Genomic DNA, 20,124 nt, shown 5'->3' with positions numbered 1-20,124 from the left:
CCGCTGCGTCTCCTTCCCACTAAAGCCCACTAAGGCCCATCAACTCCCCGGGGGGTTCCGGTAACCCCTCCGGCACTCCATTTTTACACGAAACTATTCGGAACACTTCCGGTGTCCGAATAACATGGTCCAATATATCAATCTATATGTCTCGACCATTTCGAGACTCCTCGTCATGTCCATGATCTCATCCGGGACTTCGAACAAACTTCGGTCATCAAAAACACATAACTCATAATACATATCGTCATCGAACGTTAATCGTGTGGACCCTATGGGTTCGAGAACTATGTAGACTTGACTGAGACACATCTCCGGTCAATAAACAATAGCGGAACCTGGATGCTCATATTGGCTCCTTCATATTCTACGAAGATCTTTATTGGTCAAACCGCATAACAATATATGTTGTTTCCTTTGTCATCGGTATGTTACTTGCTCGAGATTTGATCGTCGGTATCATCATACCTAGTTCAATCTCGTTACCGGCAAGTCTCTTTACTCGTTCCATCATACTTCATCTTGCAACAAACTCATTAGTCACACTGCTTGCAAGGCTTATAGTGATGAGCATTACCGAGAGGGTCCAGAGATACCTCTCCGAAACACGAAGTGACAAATCCTAATCTTGATCTATGCCAACCCAATAAATTCCTTCGGAGACACCTGTACACAGGGGTGGGCATTCGGTATAAACCAAATTTTCGGTTTCTACCATTCGGTTTTTATTCAAATTCGGTTTGCAGAACTAGAAACCGAAAATTCAAATATGAAATAGAAAACCGAAAATTCGGTTAACCGACTGATTCGGTGCGGTATTCGGTTAATACCGAATGGACCTTGCCTTAAAAATTGAGGTCAGAGCACCTTCTTATATAGCCGCAAGTCCCCATCTTTTCTCATTAGCCAAGCAATGTGGGACTAAAGCCTCCCTAGTCGGACGCTCGCACGCCCACTCCTTTTTTTAGCAAAGACTGACACGGGCTGGGAGATGCCATGCACTAAAATATTGGGCATTCATAGTGTACTACCACGTACGTGTGGTCAGCCCACGTACACGTGCTTGCGGCCACTAACTCGTACCCTGGCTAGCTACATGGGCACAATAATCTAATCTTTCTACTGTTCGTTGATTACTTCGGTTTTTGTTTCGGTGAATCGGTACTAAACCGAACCTGCCGAATTTAATTTGGTTAATACAACTGAAAACCGAATTTTACTGTAGCAGCAAGAAAAACAGAAAAATCGGTTTTTTCAGTATCGGCTTCGGTTCGGTCTTCGGTTTGTCGGTTTTTATGCCGACCCTACTTGTAGAGCATCTTTATAATCACCCATTTACAGTTTGACGTTTGATAGCACACAAAGTGTTCCTCCGACATTCGGGAGTTGCATAATCTCATAGTCTGAGGAACATGTATAAGTGATACGTCTCCAACGTATCTATTTTTTCTCACGCTTTTCCTCTTGTTTTGGACTCTAATTTGCATGATTTGAATGAAACTAACCCCGGACTGACGCTGTTTTCAGCAAAACTACCATGGTGTTGTTTTTGTGCAGAAATAAAAGTTCTCAGAATAAAGTGAAACTTTACGAGGATTTTTTATGGAATAAAAGAGGATTTTTGGAGCCAACAACCACCGGAGAGGGGCCCTTGGGTGGGCACAACCCACCAGGGCGTGCCCCCCTCTCCTGGTGCACCCAGGTGGGTTGTACCCACCTGGTGGCCCCGCAGACCCTGATTCCGACGCTATAAATTCGCATATTTCCAGAAAAAATCAGGGAGAAAGAATTATCGCGTTCAACGAGATGGAGCTGCCGCCACCTCCTGTTCTTCATCGGGAGGCCAGATCTGGAGTCCGTTTGGGGCTCCGGAGAGGGGGATCTTCGTCATTCGTCATCACCAACCCTTCTCCATCACCAATTCCATGATGCTCCCCCCTGGGAGTGAGTAATTCCTTCGTGGGCTCGCTGGTCGGTGAGGAGTTGGATGAGATTCATCATGTAATCGAGTTAGTTTTGTTAGGACCTGATCTCTAGTATCCACTATGTTCTTATATTGATGTTGCTATGACTTTGCTATGCTTAATGCTTGTCACTTTGGGCCCGGGTGTCATGATTTCAGATTTGAACCGTTTATGAATTCATCATTATATCCATGTTTTAGATCCGATCTTGCAAGTTATAGTCACCTACTACGTGTTATGATCCGGCAACCCTGGAGTGACAACAGTCAGGACCACTCCCGGTGATGACCGTAGTTTGAGGAGTTCATGTATTCACTATGTGTTAATACTTTGTTCCGGTTCTCTATTAAAAGGAGGCCTTAATATCCCTTAGTTTCCAATATGGACCCTGCTGCCACAGGAGGGTAGGACAAAAGATGTCATGCAAGTTCTTTTAATAAAGCACGTATGACTATTTACAGAATACATGCCTACATTATATCGATGAATTGGAGCTAGTGCCGTATCGCCCTAGGTTATAGCTGTCACATGATGAATATCATCCAACAAGTCACTGATCTAATGCCTACGAATTTATCTTATATTTTTCTGCCAAGTTACTACTGCTGCTATTACTATCATCACTGCTACAAAGCTACTGCTATCACTGTTACCGTTACTATTGCTGCTACTACTATTACCAAAACTATCATACTACTTTGCTACTGATCACTTTGCTGTAGACAATTAATCTCCAGGTGTGGTTGAATTGACAACTCAGCTGCTAATACCTTCAAATATTCTTTGGCTCCCCTTGTGTCGAATCTATAAATTTGGGTTGAATACTCTATCCTCAAAAATTGTTGCGATCCCCTATACTTGTGGGTTATCAAGACCTTTTTCTGGCACTCTTTCCGGGGAGCATAGCAATATTTGTTGATTTACTTGGGATTTTTATCAATTTATCACTATGAAGAATCTAAAGGATCCAAAGACTAATATATTTCCCTCAAAGACGAGGGGAGGTAAGGAACTGCCATCCAGTTCCGCTTTAGATTCACCTTTTGTTATGAATAAACTTGCAACACCACCGCATGCTATCAACTATAATATGTCACAAGTTATTGATGATGCTACTTTTGCTATGAATGATGCTTATGATGATGCTAGTACCATGCTTGATAATGATGATGTGCCACTTGGTGAATTTCTTGATGAACAAATTGCTAGAGTAATACAACATGATGTTGCTAAATCTGATGATGAGCTTGAAACTGAAACTCTTGAAACATCTGCTAGAACTATCCTTCCTAGATATGAATTGCCTAAGGTACCGGAAGGTTATGTTATGAATGAGGAGACAACTAGAGAAATTCTTGCTTGTAAGGATAGAGATGGTCTAGAGAAGTTACTATGCAAGTACAAAGAAAAATCTCTGAATGCTAGAATGAAATATGATGCTAAGTTTGCTACCTCACTTGTCTGTATTGCTGATAAGGATTATGAATTCTCTATCGACCCAGATTTAATCACTTTGGTTGAATCTGATCCTTTCCATGGTTATGAAACTGAAACTGTAGTGGCACATCTCACTAAGTTGAATGACATAGCCACCCTTTTTACTCATGATGAGAAGACTAGCTATTACTTTATTGTCAAATTATTTCCGTTCTCATTAAGGGGTGATGCTAAAGCTTGGTACAATACTCTTGCTCCTGGTTGTGTGCGTAGTCCCCATGATATGGTTTATTACTTCTCTGAAAAATACTTTCCTGCTCATATGAAACAAGCTGCCTTATAGGAAATATTTAACTTTGTGCAAACTAAATAAGAGAGTCTCCCACAAGCTTGGGGAGGCTTTGCCAGTTACTTCATGCTTTGCCTGATCATCCTCTTAAGAAAAATGAAATACTTGGTATATTCTATAATGGACTAACCGATGCTTCTAGGGACTTTCTAGATAGTTGTGTTAGTTGTGTTTTCAGGGAGTGAACTGTTGCTCAAGTTGAAGAAATATTGAATAACATATTGAAAAATTATGATGATTGGACTCTTCCTGAACCACCGGCTAAACCCACTCCGAAGAACAGGGGCATATTATATCTCATTTGTGAAGATATGCAAGAGGCAAAGAAATCTATGGAAGAAAAAGGTACTAAAGCTGAGGATGTTAAAAATTTACCTCCTATTAAAGAAATACATGGGCTTAATACACCACCAATGCCTAAGGTTTTAGAGGTAAATTCTCTTATGCAGTTCAATGAAAATGATAATCCTCACAATATGCATCCTAGCCAATGCCTTTATGAGTTTGAAAACTACATTAGAAAACAAGATCACTTCAATGCAAATGTTATGAAACAATTAAAATACAACTCTGATATGATTTCTCGCTTGAGTGACTTGTTATTTAGAATCTCAAATGATGTTAGAGGTGTTGGAAAACACGCTTCTATGGTCCAAACCCAGCTAGAACAAGTTGCTAAATCTCAAAGAGAATTTCTTGATGAAATTAATAATAATATGCATGACTTTCCTGTTAGAGTTGCAACTAGAGGAGGTAAAATGACTCAGGAACCTCTTTATCCTTAGGGACACCCAAAAAGAATTGAACAAGATTCTCAAAGAGCTAATGCCAGTGCACCTAGTCCTTTTAGAAAGAAAAAGAAGAAGAAAAATGATAGGACTTTGCATGCTTCTAGTGAACCTGAAATAGACAAACCTCCTGATAAAGAAAATGAAACTTCTATCTCTGATGCTGAAACTCAGTCTGGTAATGAACATCCACCTAGTGATAATGAAAGAGATAAAGATTATGTTCATGAAGATGCTCAACCAAACAATGATAAAGAACCAGATAATGGTGTTATGATAGAACCACATGTCGATCTTGATAACCCACAACCTAAGAATAAAAGGTATGATAAAAGAGACTTCATTGCTAGAAAACACGGTAAAGAAAGAGAACCATGGGTTCAAAAACCTATGCCTTTTCCACCCAAGTCAACCAAAAAGAATGATGATGAAGAATTTGAACGCTTTGCTGAAATGCTGAGGCCAGTCTTCTTGCGTACTCGCTTGACTGATATCGTGAAAATGCCTCCTTATGCAAAGTATATGAAAGACATCATCACAAATAAGAGAAAAATACCAGAAGCTGAAATCTCCACTAGGCTTGCTAATTATACTTTCAAAGATGGAGTACCTAAAAAACTTGGAGATCCAGGAATACCAACTATACCTTGCTCTATCAAAAAGAATTATGTGAAAACTGCTTTATGTGACTTAGGAGCTGGTGTTAGTGTTATGCCTTTCTCTTTATATAAAAGACTTGACTTGAATAAACTCACACCTACTGAAATATCTTTGCAAATGGCTGACAAGTCAACTTCCATACCTATCGGTATCTGTGAGGATGTGCCCGTTGTTGTTGCTAATATTACTATTTTGACTGACTTTGTTATACTTGAGATGCACGAGGACGACAATATGTCTATTATCCTTGGTAGACCATTCTTGATACTGCAAGGGCTGTTATTGATTGCAATAAAAGCAAGGTCAGGTTTATATTAACGGTAATGAGCATACGGTGCACTTTCCGAACAAACAATTCCAAGTGAATGGTATTAATGTTATTGAATCATCTCCGACAATCACTATTGGAAGTTTCAAAATACCTCTACCTACTGTCAAAAATAAATATGAAATACTTATTGTTGGGGAAATGCAAATCCCCATTGAGGTAACTTAGTGATTTATGAAAGTTCTTCGGTTTCATGCTAATCGAAAGTGGTTGTTAATAAGACCTGATCAACCTTATTAATCGATCATTTTTGAGCGGTATGAAGTTGATGAATTTAGTATGCACTACCTTATGTCCCTAGTTTTTATTCTCTGTTCTTATTAGTTAAATAAAATAAAATACCATGTTTTGTCTGTTTTCTGTTTTTCCCGTGCAATAAAAAATGACCCAAAAATAAAAGTGCTCACAATGCCCTGAAAATTTTATACGATTTTTTCTGATTATTTCTGAATTTTTGGTGCAAATAATACCAGAGGGGGGTGCACCAGGTGGGCACAACCCACCTGGGCGCGCCAGGACACCCAGGCGTGCCCTGGTGGGTTGTGGTCCCCACGTGGGCCCCCTCACTTATCACTTTAGCCCACATCATCACTTACCTCCAGAAAAAATCCCCATTGCTCTCTCTCCCGTGTTCTTGAGCTCAAACCCGCGGATTTCGATCTCTTTGCTCGAAGCTCCATTTTCGAAACTGTTTCGGGGGATTGTTGCTTGGTATGTGACTCCACCGTTTGTCCAATTAGTTTTTGTTTTAGTGGTTTATACTTTGAATAATTAGCTACTCTTGGTGCTGTTGTAGATGAGCTTGCATGTTGAATTCTTAGTGTTCTAAGTAGTTTGAATGCTTGCTATGGCCTCTATGTATCCCTATGAGTAGTTGCTATCAGTTTTGTGAAGTTTTGTTGAAAACATTTTGTGCACTAAAAATTTCAGATTTTTGTTCATAGGAAAAAGTGTACGTGGACATGAATATCTTCAGGAAGTTTGGCTCTAAGAAGAACTCCAAGGGTGTTATTGGGGAGTCTTCTGACAGTGATCTCCACCCTCGAAGGTTGGCGGAGGTACGGCCGTGCAAATTGCCGCACAACCCATTCCTGCAAGAGGCTGGAATCCTTCAGGAGTTCATGCAATATATTGCTAATGCCGGCCTCACCAACTTCATCGCAGATGAGTGTGACCAGCATCAAATCCTCACAAACATGTTTGTTCAAAGTTTTACGTTCTTGCCTAGAAATAATCCTCCTGAAGTGAGCTTTGACTTATATGCTGAAAACCATCATATACCACTTACTGAGTTTTGTGACATATCCATGATCCCTTCTGATGGGAGTTTGGCTGAGCCTAGGCCAGCTGACTTTGAGGACTTTTGTCGCACTTTGACAGTGGGCAATGAGAGGAGAGTGTCAGCCATCACTGTCGATGGCTTACATTTTCCTGCTGTTCGTTACTTTGCATATTTCATTACCAAATGCTTGCTTGCTAGGGAGAAGGTGGGTGCACTTAGTTCACCAGGCCTTTCTGTCTTATGTCGTGCATTAGAGGACGACACCACTTATAGCTTGGGAGCTATTGTGGCTCGTCGCCTCCATCTCAATAAATCTCAGGGTAAAATACATGGTGGGATTTTTGCTACTCGTTTGGCGGCTCACTTTGAGGTTGAGATACGCCCTCATTATCACCCCCTTACCAAGGTTTACCTAGACCAAGCAGCCATGTATCACCATTGTTTTCTTGCACATGATCGCCCTAACATCGCCCTTCCTTACAACCTGGTCTATAGCGTTGAAACTCGTGATGTTATTCTGTTACCTGCACCTACTTTGTTTGATTCTGTTGCCAGGGGCGGATACTGGATTATGCATGAAAACATCATCGCCTACTGGAGTGCTCACGCTGCTGCAGAGGCTGCACAGGCACCTCAGCAGTGGGATGAGTGGATGCCCGCTCCTCAGAATCCCTACTACCCTCGAGGCTACTGATCGATTACCAAGTTAGGCCAAAACCTAAGCTTGGGGGAGTACATGTTTCTCACTGACATTACATTCATGTTCACACATATCATTCCATTTGTCAGTGTTCACACTTTTTCATTGTATCATCCATTCTTAGATTTATTTTCCAGCTTTCTTCTTGTGTGTTCGAAAAACTTTAGAAAAACCAAAAAGTAGCTGTAGTAATTTAATTTCCTTGCATGCTTAGTAGTAGCACTAAGAAGAAAATCCAAAAAGATTTCCTTGTTCTTCTTTTGCTTGTTGGGAGCTTTCCCGTGTAAATAGTTTTTCTCGTTTTTGCTTTTCCCTTTTTATTTTGCTTGTTCAAGAAAGCCAAAAACTCCAAAAATATTTCAGTGTGTTTCTCCGAATTTCTTTTCTTTTTGTTGAGTCGTACCAAGGAGAAGATCACGATGAAAATGTTGAGTGGCTCTCATATGAATAACTATTGAACTAATAAAGAGCCCATTTTACCTTGTGTTCTCCTGTTGAATAAAATGTTTGCAGATTCTAGATTAGTCCATGGCACTCTTGCACTATTATTATTTTCACATCATTCGGTCGTGCAAGTGAAAGGCAATAATGACGATATTCGATGAACTGGCTGTGGCAAGGAGAAACTGGTATGAACTTGACTTGTTCTGTTTGTGTAAATATGTTTAACCTAGTATCCAGGCTTCATCCCATTATGATTAAACATGTTTGCAATGACAATTAGAGATTATAGTTTCTCATGACATGCATAAGTAGCTAGGAGTGGATAATGATTTATCTTGGATAACAACATTGCATCAAGATGATTGTGATGTAGTATGATGATATGGTATCCTCCTCTGAATGTTCGAGTGGCTTGACTTGGCACATGTTTATGCATGTAGTTGAATCAAAACCAACATAGCCTCTATGATATTTATGTTCATGGTGTTCATATCCTACTCATGCTAGTGTCCAATGTTACTTATGCATAATGCCTGGTTATGATAGTCGTTGCTCTCTAGCTGGTCGCTTCCCAACCTATTTGCTAGCCTTCGCCTATACTAAGTGGGAATACTCCTTGTGCATCCAATTCTTAAAACTCAAGTTATTCCAGATGAGTCCACCATACCTACCTATATGTGGTATTACCCTGTCATTCCAAGTAAATTTGCATGTGCCACCTCTAAAAACTTCTAAAAATTATCCTTTTTGTGTGCCCGGATCGTTCATGGAACAATAGGAGGTGGTCGGTATCTTCCATGCTAAGCGGGTTATTCTCAGGTCGAGTGTTTATTCACTCGCCATGGCACGAGAAAATGAGCGGTAATAGGGATTCCCATTCCTTAACTAAAAAATGCAAATAATTAAACAAAACTCCCCCGGGACTGATGTTGGTATGGACGGCACCCGTTGTTCGGACAAGCCGTGGAGTGTGATTGATGATGGAGGGGGAGTAAACCTTTAATTTTATCGCATGGAAGATATGTTGGAAATATGCCCTAGAGGCAATAATAAAATCATTATTATTATATTTCCTTGTTCATGATAATTGTCTTTATTCATGTTATAATTGTATTATCCGGAAATCGTAATACATGTGTGAATAATAGACACCAACATGTCCCTAGTAAGCCTCTAGTTGACTAGCTCGTTGATCAACGGATAGTCATGGTTTCCTGACTATGGACATTGGATGTCATTGATAACGAGATCACATCATTAGGAGAATGATGTGATGGACAAGACCCAATCCTAAACATAGCACAAGATCATATAGTTTGTTTGCTAGAGTTTCCAATGTCAAGTATCTTTTCCTTAGACCATGAGATCATGTAACTCCCGGATACCGTAGGAGTGCTTTGGGTATACCAAACGTCACAACGTAACTGGGTGACTATAAAGGTATACTACGGGTATCTCCGAAAGTGTCTGTTGGGTTGACACGGATCAAGACTGGGATTTGTCACTCTGTATGACGGAGAGGTATCACTGGGCCCACTCGGTAATGCATCATCATTATGAGCTCAAAGTGACCAAGTGTCTGGTCACTGGATCATGCATTACGGTACGAGTAAAGTGACTTGCCGGTAACGAGATTGAACGAGGTATTGGGATACCGATGATCGGATCTCGGGCAAGTAACATACCGATTGACAAAGGGAATTGTATACGGGGTTGCTTGAATCCTCGACATAGTGGTTCATCCGATGAGATCATCGAGGAGCATGTGGGAGCCAACATGGGTATCCAGATCCCGCTGTTGGTTATTGACCGGAGAGCGATCTCGGTCATGTCTACATGTCTCCCGAACCCGTAGGGTTTACACACTTAAGGTTCGGTGACGCTAGGGTTGTAGGGATATGTATATGCAGTAACCCGAATGTTGTTCGGAGTCCCGGATGAGATCCCGGACATCACGAGGAGTTCTGGAATGGTCCGGAGGTAAAGATTTATATATGGGAAGTCCTGTTTCGGCCATCGGGACAAGTTTCGGGGTCATCGGTATTGTACCGGGACCACCGGAAGGGTCCCGGGGGTCCACCGGGTGGGGCCACCTGTCCCGGGGGGCACATGGGCTGTAGGGGGTGCGTCTTGGCCTACATGGGCCAAGGGCACCAGCCCCAAGAGGCCCATGTGCCTAGGGTTTCAAGGAGGAAGAGTCCTAGGAGGGGAAGGCACCTCCTAGGTGCCTTGGGGAGGAGGGATTCCTCCCCCTTGGCCGCACCCCCTAGGAGATTGGATCTCCTAGGGCCGGCGCCCCCCCCCCTTGGCCCTCCTATATATAGTGGGGTAAGGAGGGCTTTTCATCCATGCCTTTGGTGCCTCCCTCTCCCTCTCCAACTCCTCCTCCTCCTCCATAGTGCTTGGCGAAGCCCTGCCGGAGTACTGCAGCTCCATCATCACCACGCCGTCGTGCTGCTGCTGGAGCCATCTCCCTCAACCTCTCCTTCCCCCTTGCTGGATCAAGAAGGAGGATACGTGGCTGTTCCGTACGTGTGTTGAACGCGGAGGTGCCGTCCGTTCGGTGCTAGGATCTTCGGTGATTCGAATCACGTCGAGTACGACTCCTTCATCCCCGTTCTTTGAACGCTTCCGCTCGCGATCTACAAGGTACGTAGATGCATCTAATCACTCGTTGCTAGATGAAATCCTAGATGGATCTTGGTGAAACCATAGGAAAATTTTTGTTTTCTGCAACGTTCCCCATCAGTGGTATCAGAGCCAGGTTTATGCGTAGTTCTTCTTGCGCGAGTAGAACACAATTTGTTGTGGGCGTAGATGTTGTCAACTTTCTTGCCGCTACTAGTCTTATCTTGCTTCAACGGTATTGTGGGATGAAGCGGCCCGGACCAACCTTACACGTACGCTTACGTGAGACCGGTTCCACCGACTAACATGCACTAGTTGCATAAGGTGGCTGGCGGGTGTCTGTCTCTCCTACTTTAGTTGGAGCGGATTCGATGAAAAGGGTCCTTATGAAGGGTAAATAGAAGTTGACAAATCACGTTGTGGCTTTCACGTAGGTAAGAAAACGTTCTTGCTAGAACCCTATTGCAGCCACGTAAAACTTGCAACAACAATTAGAGGACGTCTAACTTGTTTTTGCAGCAAGTGCTTTGTGATATGATATGGCCAAAGTTGTGATGAATGATGAATGATCTATATGTGATGTATGAGATGTTCATGCTATTGTAATAGGAATCATGACTTGCATGTCGATGAGTATGACAACCGGCAGGAGCCATAGGAGTTGTCTTTATTTTTATATGACCTGCGTGTCATTGAGAAACGCCATGTAAATTACTTTACTTTATTGCTAAACGCGTTAGCCATAGTAGTAGAAGTAATAGTTGGCGAGCAACTTCATCGAGACACAATGATGGAGATCATGATGATGGAGATCATGGTGTCATGCCGGTGACAAGATGATCATGGAGCCCCAAGATGGAGATAAAAGGAGCTATGTGATATTGTCCATATCATGTCACTATTATTATTTGATTGCATTTGATGTTTATCATGTTTTGCATCTTGTTTACTTAGAACGACGGAAGTAAATAAGATGATCCCTCATAATAATTTCAAGAAAGTGTTCCCCCTAACTGTGCACCGTTGCGACAGTTCGTTGTTTCAATGCACCACGTGATGATCGGGTGTTTGATTCAAACGTTCACATACAACGGGTGTAAGACAGATTTACACACGCAATACACTTAGGTTGACTTGACGAGCCTAGCATGTGCATAGACATGGCCTGGGAACACAGAAGACCGAAAGGTCGAGCATGAGTCGTATAGAAGATACGATCAACATGAAGATGTTCACCGATGTTGACTAGTCCGTCTCATGTGATGATCGGACACGGCCTAGCTAACTCGGATCATGTTATACTTAGATGACTAGAAGAGGGATGTCTATCTAAGTGGGAGTTCATTATAATTTTATTAGATGAACTCAATTATCATGAACTTAGTCTAAAAATCTTTGCAATATGTCTTGTAGATCAAATGGCCAACGTAGTCCTGAACTTCAACGCGTTCCTAGAGAAAACCAAGCTGAAAGACGATGGCAGCAACTATACGGACTGGGTCCGGAACATGAGGATCATCCTCATAGCTGCCAAGAAAGAATATGTCCTACAAGCACCGCTAGGTGACGCACCCGTCCCACAGAACCAAGACGTTATGAACGCTTGGCAGACACGTGCCGATGACTACTCCCTCGTTCAGTGCGGCATGCTTTACAGCCTAGAGCCGGGGCTCCAAAAGCGTTTTGAGAGACATGGAGCATATGAGATGTTTGAAGAGCTGAAAATGGTTTTCCAAGCTCATGCCCGGGTCGAGAGATATGAAGTCTCCGACAAATTCTTTAGCTGTAAGATGGAGGAAAATAGTTCTATCAGTGAGCACATACTCACTATGTCTGGGTTACATAACCGCTTGACTCAGCTGGGAGTTAATCTACCGGATGATGCGGTCATTGACAGAATCCTCCAGTCGCTTCCACCAAGCTACAAGAGCTTTGTGATGAACTTCAATATGCAGGGGATGGAAAAGACCATTCCTGAGGTATTTTCAATGCTGAAATCAGCAGAGGTAGAAGTCAAGAAGGAACATCAAGTGTTGATGGTGAATAAAACCACTAAGTTCAAGAAGGGCAAGGGTAAAAAGAACTTCAAGAAGGACGGCAAAGGAGTTGCCGCGCCCGGCAAGCAAGCTGCTGGGAAGAAGCCAAAGAATGGACCCAAGCCCGAGACTGAGTGCTTTTATTGCAAGGGAAGTGGTCACTGGAAGCGGAACTGCCCCAAATACTTAGCAGACAAGAAGGCCGGCAAAACAAAAGGTATATATGATATACATGTAATTGATGTGTACCTTACTAGTACCCGTAGTAGCTCCTGGGTATTTGATACCGGTGCAGTTGCTCACATTTGTAACTCAAAGTAGGGGCTGCGGAATAAGCGAAGACTGGCAAAGGACGAGGTGACGATGCGCGATGGGAATGGTTCCAAGGTCAATGTGATCGCCGTCGGCACGCTACCTCTACATTTACCTTCGGGATTAGTATTAAACCTTAATAATTGTTATTTAGTGCCAGCTTTGAGCATGAACATTGTATCGGGATCTCGTTTAATTCGAGATGGCTACTCATTTAAATCCGAGAATAATGGTTGTTCTATTTATATGAGAGATATGTTTTATGGTCATGCTCCTATGGTGAATGGTTTATTCTTAATGAATCTCGAGCGTAATGCTACACATATTCATAATGTGAGTACCAAAAGATGTAAAGTTGATAATGATAGTCCCACATACTTGTGGCACTGCCGCCTTGGTCACATAGGTGTCAAACGCATGAAGAAGCTCCATGCAGATGGACTTTTAGAGTCTCTTGATTACGAATCATTTGACACGTGCGAACCATGCCTCATGGGTAAGATGACCAAGACTCCATTCTCAGGAACAATGGAGCGAGCAACCAACTTATTGGAAATCATACATACTGATGTGTGCGGTCCAATGAGTGTTGAGGCTCACGGTGGCTATCGTTATGTTCTCACCCTCACTGATGATTTGAGTAGATATGGGTACATCTACTTAATGAAACACAAGTCTGAAACCTTTGAAAAGTTCAAGGAATTTCAGAGTGAGGTTGAGAATCAACGTGACAGGAAAATCAAGTTTCTACGATCAGGTCGTGGAGGAGAATACTTGAGTCACGAATTTGGCACACACTTAAGAAAATGTGGAATAGTTTCACAACTCACGCCGCCTGGAACACCTCAGCGTAATGGTGTGTCCGAACGTCGTAATCGCACTCTATTAGATATGGTACGATCTATGATGTCTCTTACCGATTTACCGCTATCTTTTTGGGGCTATGCTTTAGAGACTGCCGCATTCACTTTAAATAGGGCTCCGTCGAAATCCGTTGAGACGACACTGTTTGAATTATGGTTTGGTAAGAAACCTAAGTTCTCGTTTCTAAAAGTTTGGGGATGCGATGCTTATGTCAAGAAGCTTCAACCTGAAAAGCTCGAACCCAAGTCGGAAAATGCGTCTTCATAGGATACCCTAAAGAAACTGTTGGGTATACCTTCTACCTCAGATCCGAAGGAAAGATCTTTGTTGCCAAGAATGGATTCTTTCTAGAGAAAGAGTTTCTCTCGAAAGAAGTAAGTGGGAGGAAAGTAGAACTTGATGAAGTGTTACCTCTTGAACTGGAAAATGGCACAACTCAAGAAAATGTTCCTGAGGTGCCTGCACCAACTAGAGAGGAAGTTATTGATGATGATCAAGATACTTCTGATCAAGCTCCTACTGAAATTCGAAGGTCCACAAGGACACGTTCCGCACCAGAGTGGTACGGCAACCCTGTCTTGGAAATCATGTTGTTAGACAACGGTGAACCTTCGAACTATGAAGAAGCGATGGCGGGCCCGGATTCCGACAAATGGCTAGAAGCCATGAAATCCGAGATAGGATCCATCTATGAAAACGAAGTATGGACTTTGACTGACTTGCCCGTTGAACGGCGAGCCATAGAAAATAAATGGATCTTTAAGAAGAAGACAGACGCGGATGGTAATGTGACCATCTATAAAGCTCGGCTTGTCGCTAAGGGTTATCGACAAGTTCAAGGGGTTGACTACGATGAGACTTTCTCACCGGTAGCGAAGCTAAAGTCCGTCCGTATCATGTTAGCAATTGCCGCATTCTACGATTATGAGATATGGCAAATGGACGTCAAAACGGCATTCCTTAATGGTTTCCTTAAGGAAGAATTGTATATGATTCAGCCGGAAGGTTTTGTCGATCCTAAGAATGCTGACAAGGTGTGCAAGCTCCAACGCTCGATTTATGGGCTGGTGCAAGCATCTCACAGTTGGAACATTCGCTTTGATGAGATGATCAAAGTGTTTGGGTTTACACAGACTTATGGAGAAGCCTGTGTTTACAAGAAAGTGAGTGGGAGCTCTGTAGCATTTCTCATATTATATGTAGATGACATACTTTTGATGGGAAATGATATAGAACTTTTGGACAGCATTAAGGCCTACTTGAATAAGAGTTTTTCAATGAAGGACCTTGGAGAAGCTGCTTATATATTAGGCATCAAGATCTATAGGGATAGATCGAGACGCCTCATAGGTCTTTCACAAAGCACATACCTTGATAAGATTTTGAAGAAGTTCAAAATGGATCGGTCCAAGAAAGGGTTCTTGCCTGTTTTGCAAGGTATGAAATTGAGCTCAGCTCAATGTCCGACCATGGCAAAAGATAAAGAAGAGATGAGTGTCATCCCCTATGCTTCAGCCATAGGATCTATTATGTATGCCATGCTGTGTGCCAGACCTGATGTAAACCTTGCCGTAAGTTTGGTAGGAAGGTACCAAAGTAATCCCGGCAAGGAACACTGGACAGCGGTCAAGAATATCCTGAAGTACCTGAAAAGGACAAAGGACATGTTTCTCGTTTATGGAGGAGACGAAGAGCTTGTCGTAAAGGGTTACGTCGACGCTAGCTTCGACACGGATCTGGATGACTCTAAGTCACAAACCAGATACGTGTATATTTTGAATGGTGGGGCAGTAAGCTGGTGCAGTTGCAAGAAGAGCGTCGTGGCGGGATCTACATGTGAAGCGGAGTACATGGCAGCCTCGGAGGCAGCGCATGAAGCAATTTGGGTGAAGGAGTTCATCACTGACCTAGGAGTCATACCCAATGCGTCGGGGCCAATCAAGCTCTTCTGTGACAACACTGGAGCTATTGCACTTGCCAAGGAGCCCGGGTTTCACAAGAAGACAAGGCACATCAAGCGTCGCTTCAACTCCATTCGTGAAAATGTTCAAGATGGAGACATAGATATTTGTAAAGTGCATACGGACCTGAATGTAGCAGATCCGTTGACTAAACCTCTCCCTAGGGCAAAACATGATCAACACCAGAATTCCATGGGTGTTCGATTCATCACAATGTAACTAGATTATTGACTCTAGTGCAAGTGGGAGACTGTTGGAAATATGCCCTAGAGGCAATAATAAAATCATTATTATTATATTTCCTTGTTCATGATAATTGTCTTTATTCATGCTATAATTGTATTATCCGGAAGTCGTAATACATGTGTGAATAATAGACACCAACATGTCCCTAGTAAGCCTCTAGTTGACTAGCTCGTTGATCAACGGATAGTCATGGTTTCCTGACTATGGACATTGGATGTCATTGATAACGAGATCACATCATTAGGAGAATGATGTGATGGACAAGACCCAATCCTAAACATAGCACAAGATCGTATAGTTCGTTTGCTAGAGTTTTCCAATGTCAAGTATCTTTTCCTTAGACCATGAGATCGTGTAACTCCCGGATACCGTAGGAGTGCTTTGGGTATACCAAACGTCACAACGTAACTGGGTGACTATAAAGGTATACTACGGGTATCTCCGGAAGTGTCTGTTGGGTTGACACGGATCAAGACTGGGATTTGTCACTCCGTATGACGGAGAGGTATCACTAGGCCCACTCGACAATGCATCATCATTATGAGCTCAAAGTGACCAAGTGTCTGGTCACTGGATCATGCATTACGGTACGAGTAAAGTGACTTGCCGGTAACGAGATTGAACGAGGTATTGGGATACCGACGATCGGATCTCGGGCAAGTAACATACCAATTGACAAAGGGAATTGTATACGGGGTTGCTTGAATCCTCGACATAGTGGTTCATCCGATGAGATCATCGAGGAGCATGTGGGAGCCAACATGGGTATCCAGATCCCGCTGTTGGTTATTGACCGGAGAGCGATCTCGGTCATGTCTACATGTCTCCCGAACCCATAGGGTCTACACACTTAAGGTTCGGTGACGCTAGGGTTGTAGGGATATGTATATGCAGTAACCCGAATGTTGTTTGGAGTCTCGGATGAGATTCCGGACATCACGATGAGTTTCGGAATGGTCCGGAGGTAAAGATTTATATATGGGAAGTCCTGTTTCGGCCATCGGGACAAGTTTCGGGGTCATCGGTATTGTACCGGGACCACCGGAAGGGTCCCGAGGGTCCATCGGGTGGGGCCACCTGTCCCGGGGGGGAACATGGGCTGTAGGGGGTGCGCCTTGGCCTACATGGGCCAAGGGCACCAGCCCCAAGAGGCCCATGCGCCTAGGGTTTCAAGGAGGAAGAGTCCTAGGAGGGGAAGGAACCTCCTAGGTGCCTTGGGGAGGAGGGATTCCTCCCCCTTGGCCGCACCCCCTAGGAGATTGGATCTCCTAGGGCCGGCGCCCCCCCTGGCCCTCCTATATATAGTGGGGGAAGGAGGGCTTTTCATCCATGCCTTTGGTGCCTCCCTCTCCCTCTCCAACTCCTCCTCCTCCTCCATAGTGCTTGGCGAAGCCCTGCCGGAGTACTGCAGCTCCATCATCACCATGCCGTCGTGCTGCTGCTGGAGCCATCTCCCTCAACCTCTCCTTCCCCCTTGCTGGATCAAGAAGGAGGAGACGTGGCTGTTCCGTACGTGTGTTGAACGCGGAGGTGCCATCCGTTCGGTGCTAGGATCTTCGGTGATTCGAATCACGTCGAGTACGACTCCCTCATCCCCGTTCTTTGAACGCTTCCGCTCGCGATCTACAAGGTACGTAGATGCATCTAATCACTCGTTGCTAGATGAACTCCTAGATGGATCTTGGTGAAACCGTAGGAAATTTTTTGTTTTCTGCAACGTTCCCCATCAAGATATTGATAACTGATGGTCGTGAAGTGAATGAGAAGGGTGCATGTCTCAAAATATCATTTATCTCTATTTTAAAAATCGATCTCTAGCACCTATGCAAATCCCTGCTTCCCTCTGCAAAGGGACTTTCTATTTACTTTTATGTTGTGTCATCACCTTCTCAAACAAGCGGCAGAAACTGAGTAGAGCACAACTGCCATGATTTATGCATTGTGTATAGCTAATGTTGGGTGCATCATGACTGGATCTTTTCTACCATGAATTACAATATTTAGTCGCTGCTTGAATTTTGGAGGTGCTCTGCATTTATGTTTTGCGGTCTCAGAAAGGGCTAGCGAGATACCACTATTGTCATATTATATCATGGTTGTTTTGACAAAGTGTTGCTGTTTGAGATATCTTATTATTGCTCGCTAGCTGATTATGTCATTGATATGAGTTAACATAATATTTAAGTGTTATTGTTGACATGGTTAGTTATAATGCTAGCTGAAAACCTGGGTGCTGTTTCAGCTTATTTATGCAAACAAGAGCAAAAGAGTTTGTAAAAGTTTTTCTTTCTCACTTTAAGTTGTCAACTGAATTGCATGAGGACAAGCAAATGTTTAAGCTTGGGGGAGTTGATACGTCTCCGACGTATCTACTTTTCTCACGCTTTTCCTCTTGTTTTGGACTCTAATTTGCATGATTTGAATGAAACTAACCCAGATTGACGCTGTTTTCAGCAGAACTAACATGGTGTTGTTTTTGTGCACAAATAAAAGTTCTCGGAATAAAGTGAAACTTTGCGAGGATTTTTTATGGAATAAAAGAGGATTTTTGGAGCCAACAACCACCGAAGAGGGGCCCCTGGGTGGGCGCAACCCACCAGGCGCGCCCCCTCTCCTAGCGCACCCAGGTGGGTTGTACCCACCTGGTGGCCCCGCAAACCCTGATTCCGACGCTATAAATTCACATATTTCTAGAAAAAAATCAAGGAGTAAGAATTATCGCGTTCCACGAGACGGAGCCGCCGCCACCTCGAGTTCTTCATCGGGAGGCCAGATCTGGAGTCCGTTTGGGGCTCCGTAGAGGGGGATCTTCGTCGTTCGTCATCACCAACCCTTCTCCATCGCCAATTCCATGATGCTCCCCGCCGGGAGTGAGTAATTCCTTCGTAGGCTCGCTGGTCGGTGAGGAGTTGGATGAGATTCATCATGTAATCGAGTTAGTTTTGTTAGGTCCCGATCCCTAGTATCCACTATGTTCTTAGATTGATGTTGCTATGACTTTGCTATGCTTAATGCTTGTCACTTTGGGCCCGGGTGCCATGATTTCAGATCTGAACCGTTTATGAATTCATCATTATATCCATGTTTTAGATCCGATCTTGCAAGTTATAGTCACCTACCATGTGTTATGATCTAGCAACTGATACGTCTCCAACGTATCTATAATTTTTTATTGTTCCATGCTATTATATTATCCATCTTGGATGTTTTATATGCTACATTATATGATTTTTGGGACTAACCTATTAACCTAGAGCCCAGTGCCAGTTTCTGTTTTTTTCCTTGTTTTTGAGTTTTACATAAAAGGAATACCAAACGGAGTCCAATTGACATGCCAATTTTTGATGATTTTTTATGGACCAAAAGAAGCCCCTGGAGTAAAAGAGTTGGGCCAGAAGAGTCCCGAGCCATCCACGAGGGTGGAGAGCGAGCCCTACCCCCCTAGGCACGCCCCCTATCTCGTGGATGACTCAGAGACCCCCCTGACGTGAGACCGACGCCAAAAATTTCTATAAATACAGAAACCCCCAGAAAGAAATCTAGATCGGGAGTTCCGCCGCCGCAAGCCTCTGTAGGCACCAAAAACCAATCAGGACCCTATTTCGGCACCCTACCGGAGGGGGGATCCATCACCGGTGGCCATCTTCATCATCCGGCGCTCTCCATGACGAGGAGGGAGTAGTTCACCCTCGGGGCTGAGGGTATGTACCACTAGCTATGTGTTTGATCTCTCTCTCTCGTGTTCTTGATATGGCACGATCTTGATGTATCACGAGCTTTGCTATTATAGTTGGATCTTATGATGTTTCTCCCCCTCTACTCTCTTGTAATGCATTGAGTTTTCCCTTTGAAGTTATCTTATCGGATTGAGTCTTTAAGGATTTGAGAACACTTGATGTATGTCTTGCATGTGCTTATCTATGGTGACAATGGGATATTCATGTGATATACTTGATGTTTGTTTTGGTGATCAACTTGCGGGTTTAGTGACCTTATGAACTTATGCATACGGGTTGGCACACGTTTTCTTCTTGAATCTTTGGTAGAAACTTTGGGGCACTCTTTGAAGTTATTTGTGTTGGTTGAATAGATGAATCTGAGATTGTGTGATGCATATCGTATAAT

Source organism: Triticum dicoccoides, chromosome 6A (assembly GCF_002162155.2).
Source record: "Triticum dicoccoides isolate Atlit2015 ecotype Zavitan chromosome 6A, WEW_v2.0, whole genome shotgun sequence".
NCBI classification, from domain to species: Eukaryota; Viridiplantae; Streptophyta; class Magnoliopsida; order Poales; family Poaceae; genus Triticum; species Triticum dicoccoides.
The sequence above is the reverse complement of the archived record's forward strand: the minus strand, read 5'-3'. Positions refer to the sequence as shown.